The sequence below is a fragment of the Caloenas nicobarica genome, chromosome 1 (genome assembly GCF_036013445.1).
Source record: "Caloenas nicobarica isolate bCalNic1 chromosome 1, bCalNic1.hap1, whole genome shotgun sequence".
In the NCBI taxonomy this organism is placed as follows: Eukaryota; Metazoa; Chordata; class Aves; order Columbiformes; family Columbidae; genus Caloenas; species Caloenas nicobarica.
Window position 1 is genome coordinate 82132868 of NC_088245.1, and position 18846 is coordinate 82151713.

Here is an 18846-nt window from a genome sequence, read left to right on the forward strand (position 1 = left end):
TCTAAGAGACTTCAAATGGCCTCAACAAACAAAAGAGAGAGGCGAGAGGTGTGATGAAAAGAAAGGAGGCATATTTTCTACATAGATAATCTGCATCCTGTATCTACAGATACATGCCCTCTCTTCTGGTTTACATGTGCCAGTGGAGCTGATCCTGGAGCATGAGTAGTCCTGCGAGCAGACTTCCTCCTACTATAGCGATGGTGTTTGTCTGTACCTGCACATACAATATAGTGGGGAACTCCAGAATAGGATGCAGTCTTGTGACCTCTAACTCTTGGGCATGGAACACTAAGCTGGGACATGTAGGTAGGTTGTTGGGTGATGTGTTTCCATTGCCTAGTTAGGCACAGATAAGAGGCAGCCAGCATCTGCAGGGGAGCAAGTTTGCAAACCTTTTTAACCAGATACCGATCATTGCCATTGATCAGGAACAAACACAAAACTTTGCTATATTGGAAAGATAAAGACAGAAGGACTACTATGTCAGAAAAGATACAGAAAGACTCTGGAAAACACAAAGGAAAAAGAGTGTGTGTGGAGGCATAGAGTTCTGCGGCACACGTTAACCATCTTGATGCCTGGTTGTGCCTGTGGCTGCAAAGGAGCGGGAATGGGATACAGGAGGCAGACACTAGTGTCCCAGAATACATCCATCATTGATACCTCTGGTCTCTCTGAGCCACTGCTGGTGGTAAGACCCTAATGTTGCATGCAGTGTTTGGGATTGCATGCCCATCTATGGCTTCAGTAAACTCTGAATCTAGAACACGGTTCTGTCCAGGATGTTTTGGATGGCAACAAGCCCAGAGACTAGTGGAGATACAGCTTCACAGACCTCCATGAGTCAGTGACCTTGGCAGACCTACCAGCATTCAGCTATTATGCCATAAAGTATTAAGAATCACACATGGATAGCTTCCAGAGTCTGACACAGTCCAGATACATTTGTGTTGCTTCTCCAGGTCTTTCCAGTTCATAATATAGATCCCACACCCCAAAATGGAAAAATCTACCATTGACAACCCACATTCTGGCTGATTTCATGGTCTCAAAGATGTTGCAAATCTATGCCAAAAAACTGTCAAAGCACAGCAGTGTCAGTTTGCTGGTGGCAGACTCTTAGCTATGTTCTCCAGGTATTAAAAACCAGCTGAAATACAGTTGTTGTTCACACCAATCATATGATTATAGACTCAGAGATAAACATAATGATGCTTTCTCATGCAATTCTGGTCTTATTTTCCCTGGTTCTGTCCAGTATGAATTTTCCCACTGTTTTTCTCTTGTCCTGAAATCTTGATAGCCACAAGCTATTGCAACATGTTGGTGCAGGAGGATGACTATGGAACTCGGAAAGACAGTAGGTCTCTGTCTCTTACACATAACTTCCATTATAGGGCTGAGAACATTGCAGGCAAACCAGGGAAAAGCTAAAAGGGACTTGCTGGTGACTGATGCAAAGGCTTATGGATAAGTGGGATGCCTGAGAACTCCAAGTGTGTTCAGTATGAACAAGACAAAGCCATTCTGAAGCTGTCCTAAGAGAAGCCAGTGGTGGGTGCAACAGATACTCCTTTGGAAAGGTCTGTCACAGAAGATGTGGCTGAAGGATAGCAGCATATAACGTAAGGACAAGCTAATAAAAAACAAACTACCTGCACATCAAGGCTTAAAAAGAGGTCACAATTGTGACGGGGGAAAAAAAAAATCCACTTAGGCAAAGCAGTAACTGTCTGAGTTATATGACAGAGAGGAAAAACAAGTTCCCCAAACTATATTGCTTACATAGCCATTCCCACTGTACAGAGACAGCCTCATAAAATACTCTAGCTAAACGCAGGTAACCACATATATCAAACACAGTCTTGCTAATACAGCATATCTGACAATAACTACAGATGAGCAGGCTCATCTGTAGAAATGAAGAACATTAAGGTTTCTACTTCTACTACTTTTCTTCATGGAGAACCATCCCTACACAATAAATGCCTACTCCAACAGACAGGAGGGTCAGACTGGGTTTTTTACTTATGCTGTTTAAGTTACAGAATGGTATCAACAATATAGAGGCTATCAGATGCTGACATCTATTGCACCAGAACAATGTAAGCAATTTTTTTTTTTTTTGAAAGTTACATCGAAATTCATGAGGATTTGCAAACATCTAAGGATACAGATACAATAAAAGTCTCGGCTTGATTTAGAGTCCCAGAAGCTGCTGTCATTTCATGAAAGCAACACTGTCCCAGCTTTGAGAGGAAACAATGTAAACTGCAGCCACCTCCAAATGGCAGCTGTGAGGCTGCTGCCAAAGACAGGTAAGTTGTGTAAAGTAGTAGGTAATATTTTATCTTTTTGCTTGTAACAAAGTAAGAGACTGTGACTAACATCTTTTGTTAAAAAAATGTTCCAGATGCGTCATCATCACAGGTAGAACTGCTGAATTCAAGGACGCAATGGTGCAGACTAATAACTACACTGCTGTCTTACACATCTTGGGAAGACATGAAAGTCCACAAAAAAAATGAGGCATCTCTGAAACTGGCCTGAGCATAAGCCATCTAACTCCAAGCAATGGTTCTGACATTCTTAACAACAAAACAAAAAAAAATGCAGTCAAAGGAACATGGTACTGATATCTGATTGTTGTTTGGCTGGTGCTTTATGCAACTTCATCACTAAGAGGTTTTTTCAAGAGTCAGATTTTATACAACACTGACCTGTTAGACAAGACTTGGACATTGAGTGAAGCCTGCCACACTTGCAGTCATTGTTGAACAAAATTTTTTTTTTTTTTTTTTTACATTCCCCAGTTACATGCTTTGCTCTTGTGAGATACTGCGGGGACTCAATTCAAAGCATTTGACTTAATTCTCTAGATGTTGATTTACTTTCTCCAGTACATAGAAATTTACTGTTTTGATGACCAGCAAAAATTCAATTAGAAAAATTAAAAATGCTGCATGTTCAAAGTAACTCAAATGTAAGGAAATCTGCCATAACATTGGGATAGTTACAAATAAAAACTGTCTGGCTATTTGCTACTACTCATAACGGCATGCAATACTGCAGCATGGATAGTCTGTGAAGAAAGAAGTTCAATATATCCAACAGCATAAAGTATTTGTAAGAAAGCATAAGTTCACATCTTGCAGAGATCAGCAAATAAGCAAAGCAGTAATTTCACATCCGTAAGTCAGGGACTGCTCACAGCACAGGTTCAGTATTCACTTGCTGCCATCTTTATGAAATCATAGGATCATAGAACAGTTTGTGTTGGAAAGGACCTTCAAAGGCCATCTAGTCCAACCCTCCTGCAATGAGCAGGGCCATCTACAACTAGACCAGGTTGCTCAGAGCCCCGTGCAGCCTGGCCTTGAATGTTTCCAGGGATGGGGCATCTACTACCTCTCTGGGCAACCTGGGCCAATGTTTCACCACCCTCGTTGTAAAAAATCTCTTCCCCATGTCTCAACTGAATCTCCCTTGCTTTAGTTTAAAACCATTACCGCTTGTTGTATTGTAATAGGTCCTGTTAAAAAGTCTGTCCCCATCCCTCTTACAGGCCCCTTTTAAGTACAGAAAGGCCACAATAAGGTCTCTCCAGAGAGTCTTCTTTTCTCCAGGCTGAACAATCCCAACTCTCTCAGCCTGTTCTCACAGAAGAGGTGTTCCAGCCCTCTGATCATTTTGGTGGTCTCCTCTGGCCCCCCTCCAACAGGTCCGTGTCTTCCCTCTACTGAGGGCTCCAGAACCGGACACAGGACTCCAGGTGAGGTCTCACCAGCACAGAACAGAGGGGCAGAATCACCTCCCTCAATCTGCTGGCCACGATCCTTTTGATGCAGCCCAAGATACGATTGCCCTTCTGGGCTGCAAGCGCACATTGCTGGCTCATGCAAACCTGGCTCAGTCACTGGATAAAGAGTTATGGAAAACAGGAGGAAAAACCAATTCTGAACACTGCAGATTGTTATTTAAATACACACTGTGTGTCCTTATGCATGTGTGCATGAATACTTACAGTGAAAAGCACTTTACTAGAATTGAGGCTTTGCTCATGTCTTTTCAATTATTCTTTAGATCCTATTTGTCAGCATATTTTGTAGGTCCTTACTATTTAATGGAAATTAGCTTTCCAAAATAAAATAATCACTCTCAAATACTAGATAGGTACTCCACAGCAGAATGAACCATTTTATCTGATAATCTGGCTTCTTGCTGATCATTAAATAAATTGTCCCTTTCAGACATTATTATAATTTCCTTCTCTTCTATAGTTTTTATTTGTGGATAATTTAGAAATAAGTGATTATGTTTATTTGAAAGCCAAAATTCAATATGTGTTTTACTGGTTATTGGTCAGAAAAAATTACCAGGCCACTGATTTTACTCTGTTTACATGCTGCCAATACATACAATATGCATGTAAATTCGAGATTTGATTTCTGGAAGAGCTCTGTAGGAAATTATAAATTTTATTTCCTGTAAACATTTATCCTATTAAAATTCACTAATTCACAGGTTCATGAAAGTCAAACACTGAAAACGTATGACTAACTAAAACCAAGTTCCCCTTAACTCTTAGGTGATTTTTTTTTTCAGCACCAGTTCACATGCCCCAATCTAAATTTTACTTCCCTATTTAAAAATCTATGTTTTGTACTAAAAATTTATATATCAAAAAAAAATCACGAATCTGATAGGAACCCCAGAATAGAATCTAATCCACTGTTTGGAGCACCAATGGATCAATTAATCTCATGCAATTCTTGGTAGATATTTATTTAACCTGTTCTTAAAGGTCTCGCTCTTTAGGGCATCAGACCAAGTGGTGGGAGGGTTTTGTTGTTTATGGTTTACGTTTTTGCAGTTTTACTGTTTTTAAAGTTCTTGCAAGTTCTCTTATTGCCTATTCTATAATAACTCATCTTTGCTGCAATGAAATCTATTATCTTCCATTCCATCTAGCATACAGACTATTCTTGCTCCCTCTGAAGCAGTTATTGACATAGATGAACACTGTTGCATCCTTCTCCCATAGCCTTCTCAAAGCTTACTAGCCTTCTTGAGGCCCATTCGGTATTCTGATAGACCTCTGCTCATTTTCACTGCTTTGTCTTTAGTTTGTCCTCCTTGAAGTAGAGCATCTAAACATAGACACAATGACCCAGGTAAAATTTCTACAATACATCACTTGATTTTCAGGTTATACTCCTATTAACATATCCTAGGACAATATTTTACACAGCACTATGATATTGCTCATTTAGATCCAGTGCAAGACCCATTAAATCTCCCCAAACTCCCCCATAAGTTGTTCTCTGCTCTGCGTGCATGTCTGTATCAAGCCAATTTTACAAACATGTATTTACAGAAGTGGTTAAATTACATTTAAAACCCTAGGATAAATAGTGAACCACAAACAAAAGGTTGGTTAAGATAAAGGCCATAATAGCCTTTCATATTTCTTTTGCTCTTTTTCAGTTCCATTCTCCTTGTTTTTCAAGGAAAACTTTTAAAGCCAGGTTCCTTTGTAGAGAGATACTGCTAGACTGGGCTTGCTTCATAAATTTTCATTCCCAATGATTGTTCTCTTTTCAAAAAAAAAAGCATAGAAAAACTATGGCAAAGCTGCACAGGAAAAAAAAAAAAAATCAAAGAAAACATGCCTTAAAAAAAACCCCACCAAACCTAACCTGAAAAATTAATCTCTTTGGATTCTGCACTGGAGTTGGGAAAAGGTGAACAGAGAAAGTTTAAATATGTGATATGAAGTAAAGACATATATAATCCTTTCCCTGCCTCCCCTCTGTACAGACAGAAAAGTACTTCTTTCGTGAAGTGTGTTTAACTTGGCATTTGCACCCTTGTACAGAGCTCAGACTGTTCAAAAGTCTGACACACTCCAGAGATGGATTTTCTGTTTATGGAAATAGCAACTTAAGAAATGTGTTACGTTACATTTCATCAAGTTGTTGGTACATTAGGCACAAACATACCCTAAATTTGCAACAAGATTGGGTTTTTTTTCTTTTAATTACTGAAAATAACAAAAAACCCCATTCAGAAATAGAAACAGATGGGGAGAAACAATCAGAGAAACACTGTAGAATGTATTAATAAGAGTCTAGTTAAAAGATGCTCTCTTCTGAATGACCGACTAAGCAAGGAAAAGTGCAACAGCATTATTCCAAGAAAAACAGGACCCATGTTGTTTTCTAAAACAATTGCTTTATAGATTTCTCTGTATCTGTTCTGAAACAGAGTAAGGGTATAGACACAAAACTAAAAGATTATGCTATGAAATGCATATTTTCTGACAGACCAATACTTTTCTTCCAGTAGGTCCTTGATGTATGATAGTCTAATTATTACAGGTTGCTCTTGTCCTGCAGACCAAGAGGATCTAGAATTTTTATTGAAGAGAACAAAACTACAATGCTTTCTAAAAAAAAACCCACCAAAAAAAAAAACCCAAAAAAACAACCAACCAAAAAATGACAAAAACCAAACAAAAACCACACCCCCACACACAAAAAATTGTACTGTTTAGTGTCACCAACATGTTGCTTCCAATGTAATGTTTCTTGGTTTCGAGACCACCACTGCCTCGACTATTGGAAGCAGTACAGACATACATATGGAACACTTGTTTTTCTTCACTGCCATCCATGACTTACTGTTTCGAAAGCAGATTGATCGATGGTGACAAGGAGGTGAGTGAGGGCAGATCAGAGATGGTGCTGCAGACACAGTTTAAACTGATGAGGACAGCAGGGACCCAAAAGCTCCCTTTACCTCCAGACACTGAAGAATGGCAAAACCACCTGGCAAATGAAAACATCTTCTACCCCTTACATGAGGAGGAATATGGAAGTAATGTTCACCACTTGCAGTCCAAATAATTCTGATAGTTTCAGAGGTGAAGCAAAAAGTTGTGAGATTATGCTACAGTGCTGCAATTTTTGTGTTAGAAAGGGACAATTTTCCAGAATTAAGACGGTGTACCTTGTATTATAAATTATACTCACTACAAACATAGCTTTGCTATAAAAATATAATACAACTTCAGAAAAACATCAATTCAGTTGAACTAATCTAACTTTTTCAAATATAACATTTACAGAAGTACACTCTTTACCCACAACTTGGCAAGCGAAGACATTTCACACATACATGTGGAGACAGGGTAACTTTGAACATTTTAATTGCCTTTTGCTGTCCAGTAGGTGTTCTGTTCATTACCAGGAAAAAGCAGGGAAGATATATTTTCACAAGACCTCAAAGCAACTGGATATGATATGGGAAATTTCAGCTAGGCTTTCAATATAGTCACTAGCACTTAAGGAACAGGAAGTTCTATATCAAGACACAGAACTTAAACAAGTATCACATGTCTCTATAGGGGCCTGAGGAGGTCTATTTTTGTTCCCAACAGGTAATGTCACTGGACCCAAAGTTTGCCTGCAAATGCTCAGAGCTACCTCAGTACTGTTGACCTGAGCATCTCAACACCTTCTTCCTAAGAACTGTAGGTGTAAACTAGGCATTTTTTCTTCCAAACTCTCCTGAGCTGTAAACCTGCTATAGACACAGCAAGTTTGCCAGACACACAGGAAATCAGATCTTCACAAGGAAAAACATATCCTCCACTTTTGTTTAAGTAAGAGTGGAAAAAATATGGGTATACTACAGTGTGTGCACAACAGTCATTTAAGAACACACTGTGTATATGGAAAACTCTAACCAAGTTTCTTTTTTGACCTACAAGAAGATAATTGCCTATAAATTTTAATAAATGCTGATTTATTCCTAAGACACACAGAGACAAAGGACCTAGCCTTCAGCCTACTTTTCAAGCTGTGCTGCTTTACACGTAATAATTTAAAAAGTCACAGGATCATAAAAGGAAGAATCTCTCTATCTTACTAGTTAGAGTACTTCTCTGGAAGGAGGATTTATTTCTTTCTATTGCAAGCAAGAAGTGTTTTAGATATTTAATGCAACAATTGCTCAGTGTGCCCTTACAAGTCATTCCACAGTGTTAGACTAGAAGATAGAGCATTCTTCTGAGAAGCAACAGATACAGGCTTGCATCCTCTGGAAGAGGACAGGACTAAGAAAAGACTGCACGATACAACATTAGAAAGGAGGAATATGACCTGTATCTCCAGCTGTTCACCACAAACAACAACAACAACAACAACAAAAGACAAAACAAAGTCTTCTGCAAGTTTTAGAAGAACACGCATTTCTAACTTTCTTGCCTTTAAAAATATTTAGGGCTTAGCACTATAGTGAAAGCAGGCAAATTTCAGCAGCCCAGTGACCATACAGGTCCATGAAATGAGGATCTACCAGAAGTCATCAAGCTTGACATTTTCTCCTGGCTACCTGAAACAGCTTCATGTTTAACCTCCTGGTTGAGAATCCCATTATAAATTTTTTTAATTCTTCCCCCTGTGACTGTGGGGAGCACAGATATCACATGGCCATCAGACTGGAATTCCAGTGTGATTCTGGAGTGATTAAAAATTACATAGGTCTTCAGTATTATCTCCTCATGTCCTCCTATGAGGCTAACCTTCAGTCTCATACGAGACAGATCACGACATTTTTCAGAATATGAATTAACACTGAAAAATTAATTTTTGGCTGCCCATTTGAAAGAAGAGTCCAGGTTGAAAGAAGCGCTTTTCCCTGTACTTTAGGGGTTCTGAGCTAAGAATAATTTGCCTATCAAGATGAGCAAACCCACAACTGTTTTCAAACATAGACGTTGAAATAGAGCAATCTCCCAGCCATAAGTAGCAGCTAATGCTTACTTTGGGAATTTGACAGCAGTTACGCATACTGACTCATGTCCAGCTTAACACACAGGAAGAAATACAAAGATGACACTCATTGTATCAAGCTCCTGCCTCTCTTTCTCCAACCTGCAGCAAAGGAAGGCTGGGCGTTATCCAAAATATAATGGCTGGTATTGAAGGCTCTTGGAGATGTAAACTAACATGCAGGTTCAAAGGACTTGGAATGTGCAGCTTCCATGGTACAGAAAAGGAAGAGTCACCATCAAGAACCTGGCTATATAATAACTATCGCAACAATGGTCAACAGCTTAGCAAAGAGGGGCCTTTCCTGCCAGCTTTCAAGAAAAAACCCTCCCAGTACAGCTTGGAGAAAACATATAAGAGCACAGACTCTCTGAACTGGCATCCACGGCGTGCACAGCACATCCCCATTCAGCACAGACTGCAAACAGACCCTTTGCCATGCCTTCAAGAAGTGAAGCTAGTCCCATTTGTTCTGTTTTCTGATTGTACCACTTCACATGGTTTTGGTTAGTCTATGTACAGCTCTGTATTTTAAAGGAATAACAACTGAATTTAAATCTCCTTTGGGAAAAAAACATGTTAAAACTGTAGCTTGTGTGTGGCAACAATGAATTTCTTTCTTACAACAGAGAAAGAAGACTGAAGCTAACAAAATCATATTGTTGCTAGTTTGATCTACTGGAGAACAATGTCAATTCTGTGGTTTAAAACTGCTTTCATAAAAAAATGAAAACCATTGTTTCCAGTGGGAAGCTCTTCTCCTGTTGAAATTATAATGAATTTCAATTTTTTTTTCATGGATTTATGGATTTTAATTCTTTATGGGTGAGCTATTTGTCCTGGAATTAAACTAGAAAACTATGCTATTGTTGAATTTTATTAATGTTCCAAGCAATAAGAGAGACAGTAGGACTTAATATGCATCTCTGTGCCTGGCAAAAATTCACATCAGTGCAATTAGGAAAAGTCAGAAAGGGGCACTGCAGGGAAGAAAAAAAAGTACTCCTTTGCTATGCTTTCTCGGTGAAGCATTTCAGTGGTATCCATATTCTCTGAAGTCTTAGCTGTGTTATGACAAATCAAAATAATAATTCATTTACATTGCTATAAGTCTTTTTCATCTACAGATTTCAAAGCAGCATTAACAAGGACTCATAGTATAAAGAGTAAGGGTTGCATCAGCCTTCCAATATCGCAGCTTTGGGGATCTGCAGATCTGCAATCACACCCCCTTTCTTTTGCAAATGGAAACAACTGACATTTTCGTTATTTACAGGTTGAAAAATCCTTAAGTGCAATCGAACACTGAAAACCAGTCACTGGGTAAACACCAGCAACGTTGGGACAAAAGAGGACTGTTCTTCAGCGATCACGTTTCTTCAGGCTAATTCCAGCAAGAGCTCCTCCCTCCGTACCCTTCTGTGGCAGAAAGCTCATCCCATTCTACGAGAACAGGCTTCTCTGAACTTTTTGGTATTTCTTGCAGTAAGCTCAACTCCCCAGACCTCACACTACAAACAGTTACTCATTTATGATCACAACATTGGGGCTATCTGTCAAGCTCCTCTGTCAAAAAAGGAAAAAAAAAAAAAAGGTCAATCAAAATCCCTTAAATGTAATACAAACCTTTGAGGTGCTGGTTTAGTTAAGTCAACCTGTTTGTTCTCATTTCTCTTCTACTATCTTCACTCAATCTGAGTGAATCCTTCTGACAAGCATGGTAAGTCATTCTAAGGAAACATTTAAAACAAATAAAAGAACTATTCTGAAGGCCTCACTTTTAGGTATCTCAAGCTGGCATAAAAAGTAGGACTTGGCTGAGCCAGCTTCAGAGAGTTACATCCTGATCCAACCTAGTCGACTAGACTTCCTTCAATCAAGTGAAAGAAAGACACTTTAGGATGGGAATCCTGGCATTCAAACATAAACACACTCTTGTGTTCACTGAACACACTGAGAATTCAACCTTTGCCTCCACTACCGAAAAATACAAAGCAGAACCCTAAATTCAACCAAGATGAATCTCCCAGCAATCCCTTGCATGTGATTTTTTTTTTTTTTCAGTTTACACACATTCAGTTGAAATGTTCAAATGTGCAGCATTTCTAAAAGGACTTAGAGCATTTCAGCCTGGAACTTACCCCTAAATGAAGCACTTAAACATATGTAACCAATTGCTATCTGTGAGAAGTGTTGGCTTTGCTTTAGAGTGGGTATAAACTGGTCCCTAATTAATTTAGGAACAGAACAGAACTTTTCCTCTTGAAGTTTAGGGTACTTAGGTGGATGGGTTATTTCACTCGTTTTCAACTGTGCTGTAGCTGGCTTGATGCTCACTTGTAGTTACCTTGATCCAGCAGCTCTTTACAATGACAAGTGGTCAGAAGGAATTCACGAATCAAAGTTACTGCACATCCAATTAACATCACTGAAGATGTACACAAGACCCAATCTAGGAAATCATGAAATAACTTGCACCATCTAAATTTTTAAAATAAGGGTTTGTTTCTTTAACATTTCCTCACAGATCACATTTATTTCCAAGAAACAGTCTTCTCACAACTTGTTTTGAAGTTTGAATTTGGTCAAGATTTAAAGCAGTAAACAATATTTTGCCTACATTTATTTCTTTAGATGGTTAGTTTGATGCTCTCTCATTTTTTCTATACAGATCTTGCAATCATTTATATGAAATTTATAGGGATAAACTAAGAATGTACACTTTTGATACTTCCATAATTTCTAAACTTCCCATAAATAGTGCGAAGAACTGAAGTCAAACTCCAGATAAGAATCTCTCCTTTGCATAACCGACTCCTGAACTTGGTTCTGCCTGTTTTCAGAGGATTCGAGGATAGTTGGTATTTGTTCCTGACACAAACTTCCTTTTTAAAATCTATGATGCCCTCCATTTTTCAAAATTCCTTTTAAGTTTTCAATAGAAAAATTAATTGGCACTCTAACATACTCATATTTGGTACCTTATTTAAAACAATATAAACAGAACTTATAAAAATGAAGATAAAGATTTCAATTCTACAAAAAATCCACTTAACTGTGTGGTGCGTGTATTACACACATTTAAAGATTTAACTAATGAAGGAGACTACAGATATGTTCACTTCTGCTCTTCAGGAAATGGAATAAGAAACGGTCAGCCATGCTGCTGTTAGCTGCGAAGACAGACATACGGTACTATAAATTGACAGAAGGGAAATATTTCCTCTCATTTTTCTGTCTTTCTTCACAGTGCAAGAGTGTAGTTAAATATATTCAAATAATTTTGAAGACGTCTCACAAGCATCAACATCATCTGTCCTCCCCACACAATGCAAGAAACAACATGTACTCCACGAAATGGTCTGTAGAGCAGAACATTCTCTTTCCATGGCATTCATGTCAAACATCCTGTTTTCTGAAGTTATTAGTTTTGCAAACTAAAAAACTGCATTAAAAACATTCTGAAGCCAGACAAGTGTTGACTTCCTCCATCCTTAAAAAAGAAACCATTGAGAAAGTCTGGTGAACACTGAGCCCAGGACCCAAGCCTGAGAAAGGTCAAGCCTGTTCTAAATGTAGAGCCAGTGATGTTCCAACAGAGTTCAAACTTCCACATCCTCTGCTCTCCTATTCCAAATATAAATCCTGAATTATTTAGATAAGCTTTTTGGGACAAAGGTTAATGAGTCTTTAGGTCAAAAAACTAACAGTAATCATTATTATAAAATTAAACAGTTATTCTTTTTGTTGTGTTATCCATTTTTCCCTTAGGAAAAAAAAGTGTTGCTAATGAAAATTTTAAAAGGACAAAAAACAACTTTTCAGAGAATATTTTCCCTAAGCATGAATGCTGTACACACACCATACAGTCCCTGTATAATCACATACCTATTTATCAGATACTACGTTTCTATGTGATTTTTCCAAATTATAATCACGATATTAGTTCATTCTATACATGGGAAAGGCACAATCTTTCCTGCCTCAAAAAAGATTTTGGCAACTAAAATGAAAAGATAGTGTTTGTAATGGAAGAGAGGTATGTGATAAAAACATGTACTGGAAGTAAATTGAATGCTTATGTCTATATGCCTGAAATTAAGTAGCAAAACAATAGTTACAAGAGATCAGGATTCAGGGCACTAAGTGTATTAATGACCGTCACAATTAACAGACACACCCTTCACTGAACTTTTGTAATTGCTCACGTTGCTGAGATAATTTGTTAAATGCCTACATCACAAACATGACTGTATTTTCAGTTGTATCTCACCATTCTAGAGCATACTATGTGTAATGGGAGGGCACGAGATTTATTAAAGAGGTCAGGGAGCCCTGGGCAGTTCCCTGCTCTTACTCAGGTCACAATGACAAGGAAATGTTGCTTGGTAGTTTGTTTCAGGTTTTTTGTTCGTTTGTTTTTTCTTCCCCCACTCAGGAAAAGCTTTCTATGGATCTATAAGGGCAATAATTTTAAAGTAAATCCTGTCAGATGTTAATGTGTTAACTAGAACATTGTGAATTTATAAAAAGCTACCCACTAGCACAGGACATTGAGTCATACTGATACGGAGTTTTACTGCTTGCACTTCAAGGCATTTTTTGAGATCAAAGTTTGAAACCTTCTGCCTAGGCCACTCTAGAAGGCAGAAGAGGCAGCACTACTCCCACAGGACCAGCCCCAAAATCTCCAGTTACAAAATCCTGACTTCAATACTCATAAAACTTTACTGGACTATACATTTTGGTTCATATTTTCCAGCTATTTGCCTTATTTTTTTTAAAGTGCTTTCCAAGTTTCAAGTAATAAGATGGGGGTTGAGGGGAACAAGCAAACAAACCATAAACACCAAGTGAAAACATTTTAATGGGGGCTGTAAACCTGCCATGCTATCAAACAGGGATTTGAAGGTTGGCAGGAAACAGCAAAGCCCTCTACTTCAGAAATGTAGTTTCCATAGCTCCCATGAAACTCCCTACGGGTCTGAAAAAATTACAGTTACCCTCCTCCCCCCAAAGCCTTACAGCTCTTCAGTGTAGGACTTGTTCAGATCTACAACAACTCACAGCAGTTCACATGCTCAAGCCTCTCAACTCCTCATTTGGAGTACAGACAAGTCCCACACAGCGATAAACATACTTCAGCCAAAAACAGAGCTGGATTTTTACTGCAGTTGGCTTTCTCCCACATAGTAGGAGAAAGAAATAATGAGCATCCAGACTGCTTCCACTATATTCTCAGTACTTCTGCTACTGGTACTTCAGTATCATGAAGGAACAGGAGGAATGTTAAGACTCTAGAGGAATGAGAGCAAGAGAGAGGCAGTGCGAAGGTTAAGTGAAGAGACAAGGCAGCACACCCTGTGGTTTCAGGAGTCATGGGGTTGGAGGCCAGGAGACTATATGAGAAAAATACCATACGTGTATTGGTCCTCCACTGGTCTCTTGGGCATCATCCCCTGGCCTCCAAGCTAGATGTTCAATCTGACCCTGCACAGCCGTTCTCATGACTGTATATTTAAGATGGGTTTACAATTCATAGAAGATACCTTTATACCCAGACGCGTAGAAGAGACTTCTCTATTCTTCCTCTTGTCACTGTTCTATTAACAGATGCTATTACTTTCCAAATGAACATGTTTTGAGATGCACTAACATCTTCATATTGTTTCATAAACAACACTGGACAGAATGGCTGTGCATTTGACACACTATATTCGCTGCTTCCATCAAAGGCAAAACTTCTGCTCTTTTCCTTGTGTGCCAGGAAAAGGTGCATTAGTGCTGGTCATGAGATATATGTTTAAAAAAAGCTATAAAACATTTAGATATTTTGTAAAAAGCTAAATAGATTAATACTGATTTCACATTAACCACCATAAGTTAGGAGAAACTCCAATCGTGTTACCTCAGTGCCAAAAGTTGTACGGAACCAGCATCCAACCCTAAATGTCTCTAACTCTTCTAGATGCAAAAGTTCAGGAAATATCAAACTGCTAGAAATGCACAATAAATTCTGTTATATATTTTAATAGCAAGCTTTGGGATTAGAAGCATTGAAGTATCAAACATTAAAATGCTTGCTTTGCCTCCTTAGCATCTTCTGATCAACTCTCAGCCATGAATTGTAAAGCCTCATGGAGGCATTGTAATTAGCATGCTTCCTTCCTTTCTGGAACCATGCTGATTTTTTAAAGGGAAGTGTAAGACATTCTTCCACTTACAATCGAATGTAAATTGTATAATTTATTAATTATTTCAGTAGCACTTGATATTTATTTTAATTAATCTTTAAGTCAGACATGAACACTGGGGAGTAACAGCAGGACATTAGAAGAGGCAAAAGTTTTGGTTTTTGCTTGAGAGCATTTTTAATGAAAAAGTAGCTAAAGCACTTTTTTTTTTTTTTTGCATATGATAAATAAAGTTTGGTGAAATTAAACCATGTAGATTGGTTGTTTCCAAACAAGCAAGAAAGCTGCTGAATGTGATACTTGTATGAACAGGCCAAGAAATAAAAGCCATCAGCCCCACTTCACCTCAGCCTTCCCTGCAGAGCCGTGCAGGGCACACTGGGATGGGCAGCCTCTGCTGGGGCAGGATTCGGAAGTTCAGTTAAGACTCCTGCTTCCTCAGGCTCTGGCGGGAGGTAAAAAACTCTCCATGGCACCCAGCAGAGTTCCTGGGCTATGTGTCCTGACCCAGGCAAAGCACCTTCTTCCCCTTGTCTTCTCTTCAACCAAGGGATAAACCACACACATACACCAGAGACTTCACTTTTGAAGATAATCCTAAATTTTCAGAGCTCTGGCTTGTAGGCAGGGCTCTGACTAAAACACCTCCCTGGCACAAGGAAATTCATGCTAAAGATGGGTCAGCAACCCTTGCTGTGCCCTGGAGCTGAGTGCCTTGAGAAACACACGACAGCAGCAGAGGCAAAGGGACCTACAGCCTCCTGTGCCCATCTCAGGTCAGGCAGTGCAGCAGCAAGCCAGAGCACCAACACCAGCTTTATCTGCCCCAGGAACTTGTAGCTGAACTGCAGACTAACTTTTGCCATGACATTAATAACTTAAAGTGGCAAAGTGGCAATAGGAATGCACACTTTAAATTTTTTTTTTTTCTTTTTTTTGGGGGGGTGTGTTGTGGTTTCTGGTTGGTTGTTTTCTGAGGGTTTTTTGGTTGGTTGGTTTTCTTTTGTTGTTGTATTTTTGTTGTGGCTTTGCTTTGTTTTTTTTAACCCACACATTACCCTGGGAATCATTTTTCATGACCAAGCTGAGCTTCAACAACCCAGTATTCTGCTGAAACTTTTATTACAACTGCAAAACAGGAATTACTTTGGCCTTTGAAAATATTGAGCACACAATTCTCAAGTTTTAACTCCATTTTCACCTAGCCATATGAATTATTCCTTAGTACGATGCTATAGGTTTTACATGAATGCAGGTCAGTATTAATTGCTTTGTCTGCATTTGGCCTCTACAGATACCAGAAGCATATCAACATAAAGGTCATACTTCTGGGAAAACACAGGCCCTCTTTCCTCAAAGAAATCCAAAAGAGATTAAAATAGCAGACAGACTGATCTAAAAACAGTGTAGTTTCCAGTGGGGTTTTTTTTAGTTTTTGGTCTCAGTTGTTTTGTTTTGGTTTGTGTGTGTGTTTGTGTGTGTGTTTTGGTTTTTTCTTTGTTTTCTTTTAGCTTTTTTTTATAAAATAGCAAATAAATCTGCTTAAATATTTTGGTTGTCCATGGCCCTAAATAAGTCACTTAGTGCTGTGTTTCATTTTCCTCCATCCATCAAATTGCAGCTGAAATAGGAGAAAGAACAAGAGAGGAAAAGCAATTTTGGCATGACTTTTGTGCCAGGATCATTCAGGAGCATGCTTGGCCCATAATGTGGACAGAATCAGCCCTGCGTTTGCTTGAGACACTGGCTCACAGGAGGGGTGCAACGTGCTCAGCACATCAGCTCCTCACCCTCCACCCCCAGCTCCTTCCCTGTGCCCACACACTGTTACACCCAGATCTGGAAGCGAGACAGGCACGGAGTCTCTATCCAACTACACCGAGTTGCACAGAGGGCAGCTACTCTCTGGAAGACATTTCTTCTATTGTATACTGCCATCAAAATGTAAACAAAACACCTCAACATAACCAGAAGAAAAAAAAAGGCCACAGTTCATATCCTTTGCAGTCTCAGACTGTGCTTTCACTAAAGAAAAATATTCTTCTCTCATTTCAGCTATTTTAACTGACTCAAACTCACAGTTGAGAAGATAATTTGAAATTTGTGCATGTGAAGTAAAACCCACATTCCTCCCTAATATTCACCACATATCTGAAAGAAGAAAAGCATCCCATGCTATTTGCCCTAAAAGCCAAAACAGGAGAACAAATCACCTTCTCTCCAAACAGAGACAAGCTCAGATAACTAATCTTCCAAGTATCTTTTCAGAAGTGACTCACAACATCATGAAAGAGATCTACAAGTCTCCTCACAGCTGAACCTTGCATCTCTTTACATTTTGTCTAGCGGCCCCATCCTTACTGTTATCCCTCCATTACAGGGTAGCAGTTCCTCCAGGTCTTTCACATTTGTGTCCCACTGGAGAACGGCTCAACAATACTGAGTCTAGTTGTACTGGAATTATATCGGAACTCACAGGCAGAACTCCATGGCACACAGTGATTAGAAAGCTAGTGGAGAGAGCCCTCATCTGAACTACTTCTCAACATTTAACATAGCTTCAGATACTAAATACTTCCACCACTCACACAGCTATATCCGTTCAAAAACCCCTCTGCACCAAAGGAACACATAACCTAAGATGAACGTGAAAATTTTCACATCTTCTTTGCACTACATTAGAGTATTTAAAGTAATTTGAGACATGAGATTAAACTTCATCCGATGTTGCTCAGCAAATCCAACTTGTTTTTCTAATCAGTGCATGGAGAAATGCAGTGGAGAAAGAAGCTGCTTTTCACAGGCAGGCAGTAGAAATGCCACTTTCAAGGTCAGTCCAGATAAGAAGTTACAGAGCACAAACAACATAACTTTCCTTTTCATAATTGTTTTCCAAATCTGTCTGGTCACTCTGAGTTCATGTCATCATTTGCCTTTTTTATATGCCTTGCTGCTTTGCACATTTCAGTGCATCTTCACATATGATATCAAATACGAACAATATAATGGGAATTAAAGCTCCTTGGAAGCCTATGCTCTGAATTCAATTAGCAGTATCAAGAATCTGGTAGTGAGCAGCAAGTCCAAACCACATTACAGGATTACTTAAGAATTTACTGATGAATAAAATCCTACTCAAATACCTTCTTTTCTGCTTTCTCCTCCTCTAGAAGTGATTACAATAACATAACTGTTTTTATTTTGAAGTCTAGCTTATTTCTATATATAAAGTGGCATTTAGGTTGGTGCAGAAGAGATTTATCAATGGGATGCCCACAAGCTCCACCTGCCTCATCACATTGCAGCCCTACTTGCACCGAAAGTATATTCGGCTGCAAGAGCAGACACTAGCAAACGCCGCTAAAAGCAGCCACCGCTGAGAGTGATCAAATATGTCTGAACTCCTCAGCACCTACGGCCTCTGACTCAGACAGGTCCCAGCAACACCACACAACATTTGGCCTGTGTCTCCCATGGGCCTTGCCTGGAAATAAGAAGAGTGCTATCACAGCTTTCTGCTGTCTGATGCCAAAAGCAAATGCTTCATGCTCTGATGAGGTGGAGATATTTGAGGATCCAAGGTCTTCAGGGATAGCACTGGAGGATTTTTATAAAACACAGGAAGCCAAACCTGTAACAGCCTCATCCATACTACCAGCAGAGATGGCATCTTGGAGTAAAGTATCTCCAGAACTGTAACTTTCATTAGTCTGGGAGAGATCTATTTTGCTCCAAAGAAAGCCCATGAGCAGGGTGACAAATACCATGAACAGTAAGGGAATTTTGTTTCAGTGTCTACAGTTTAAAATACA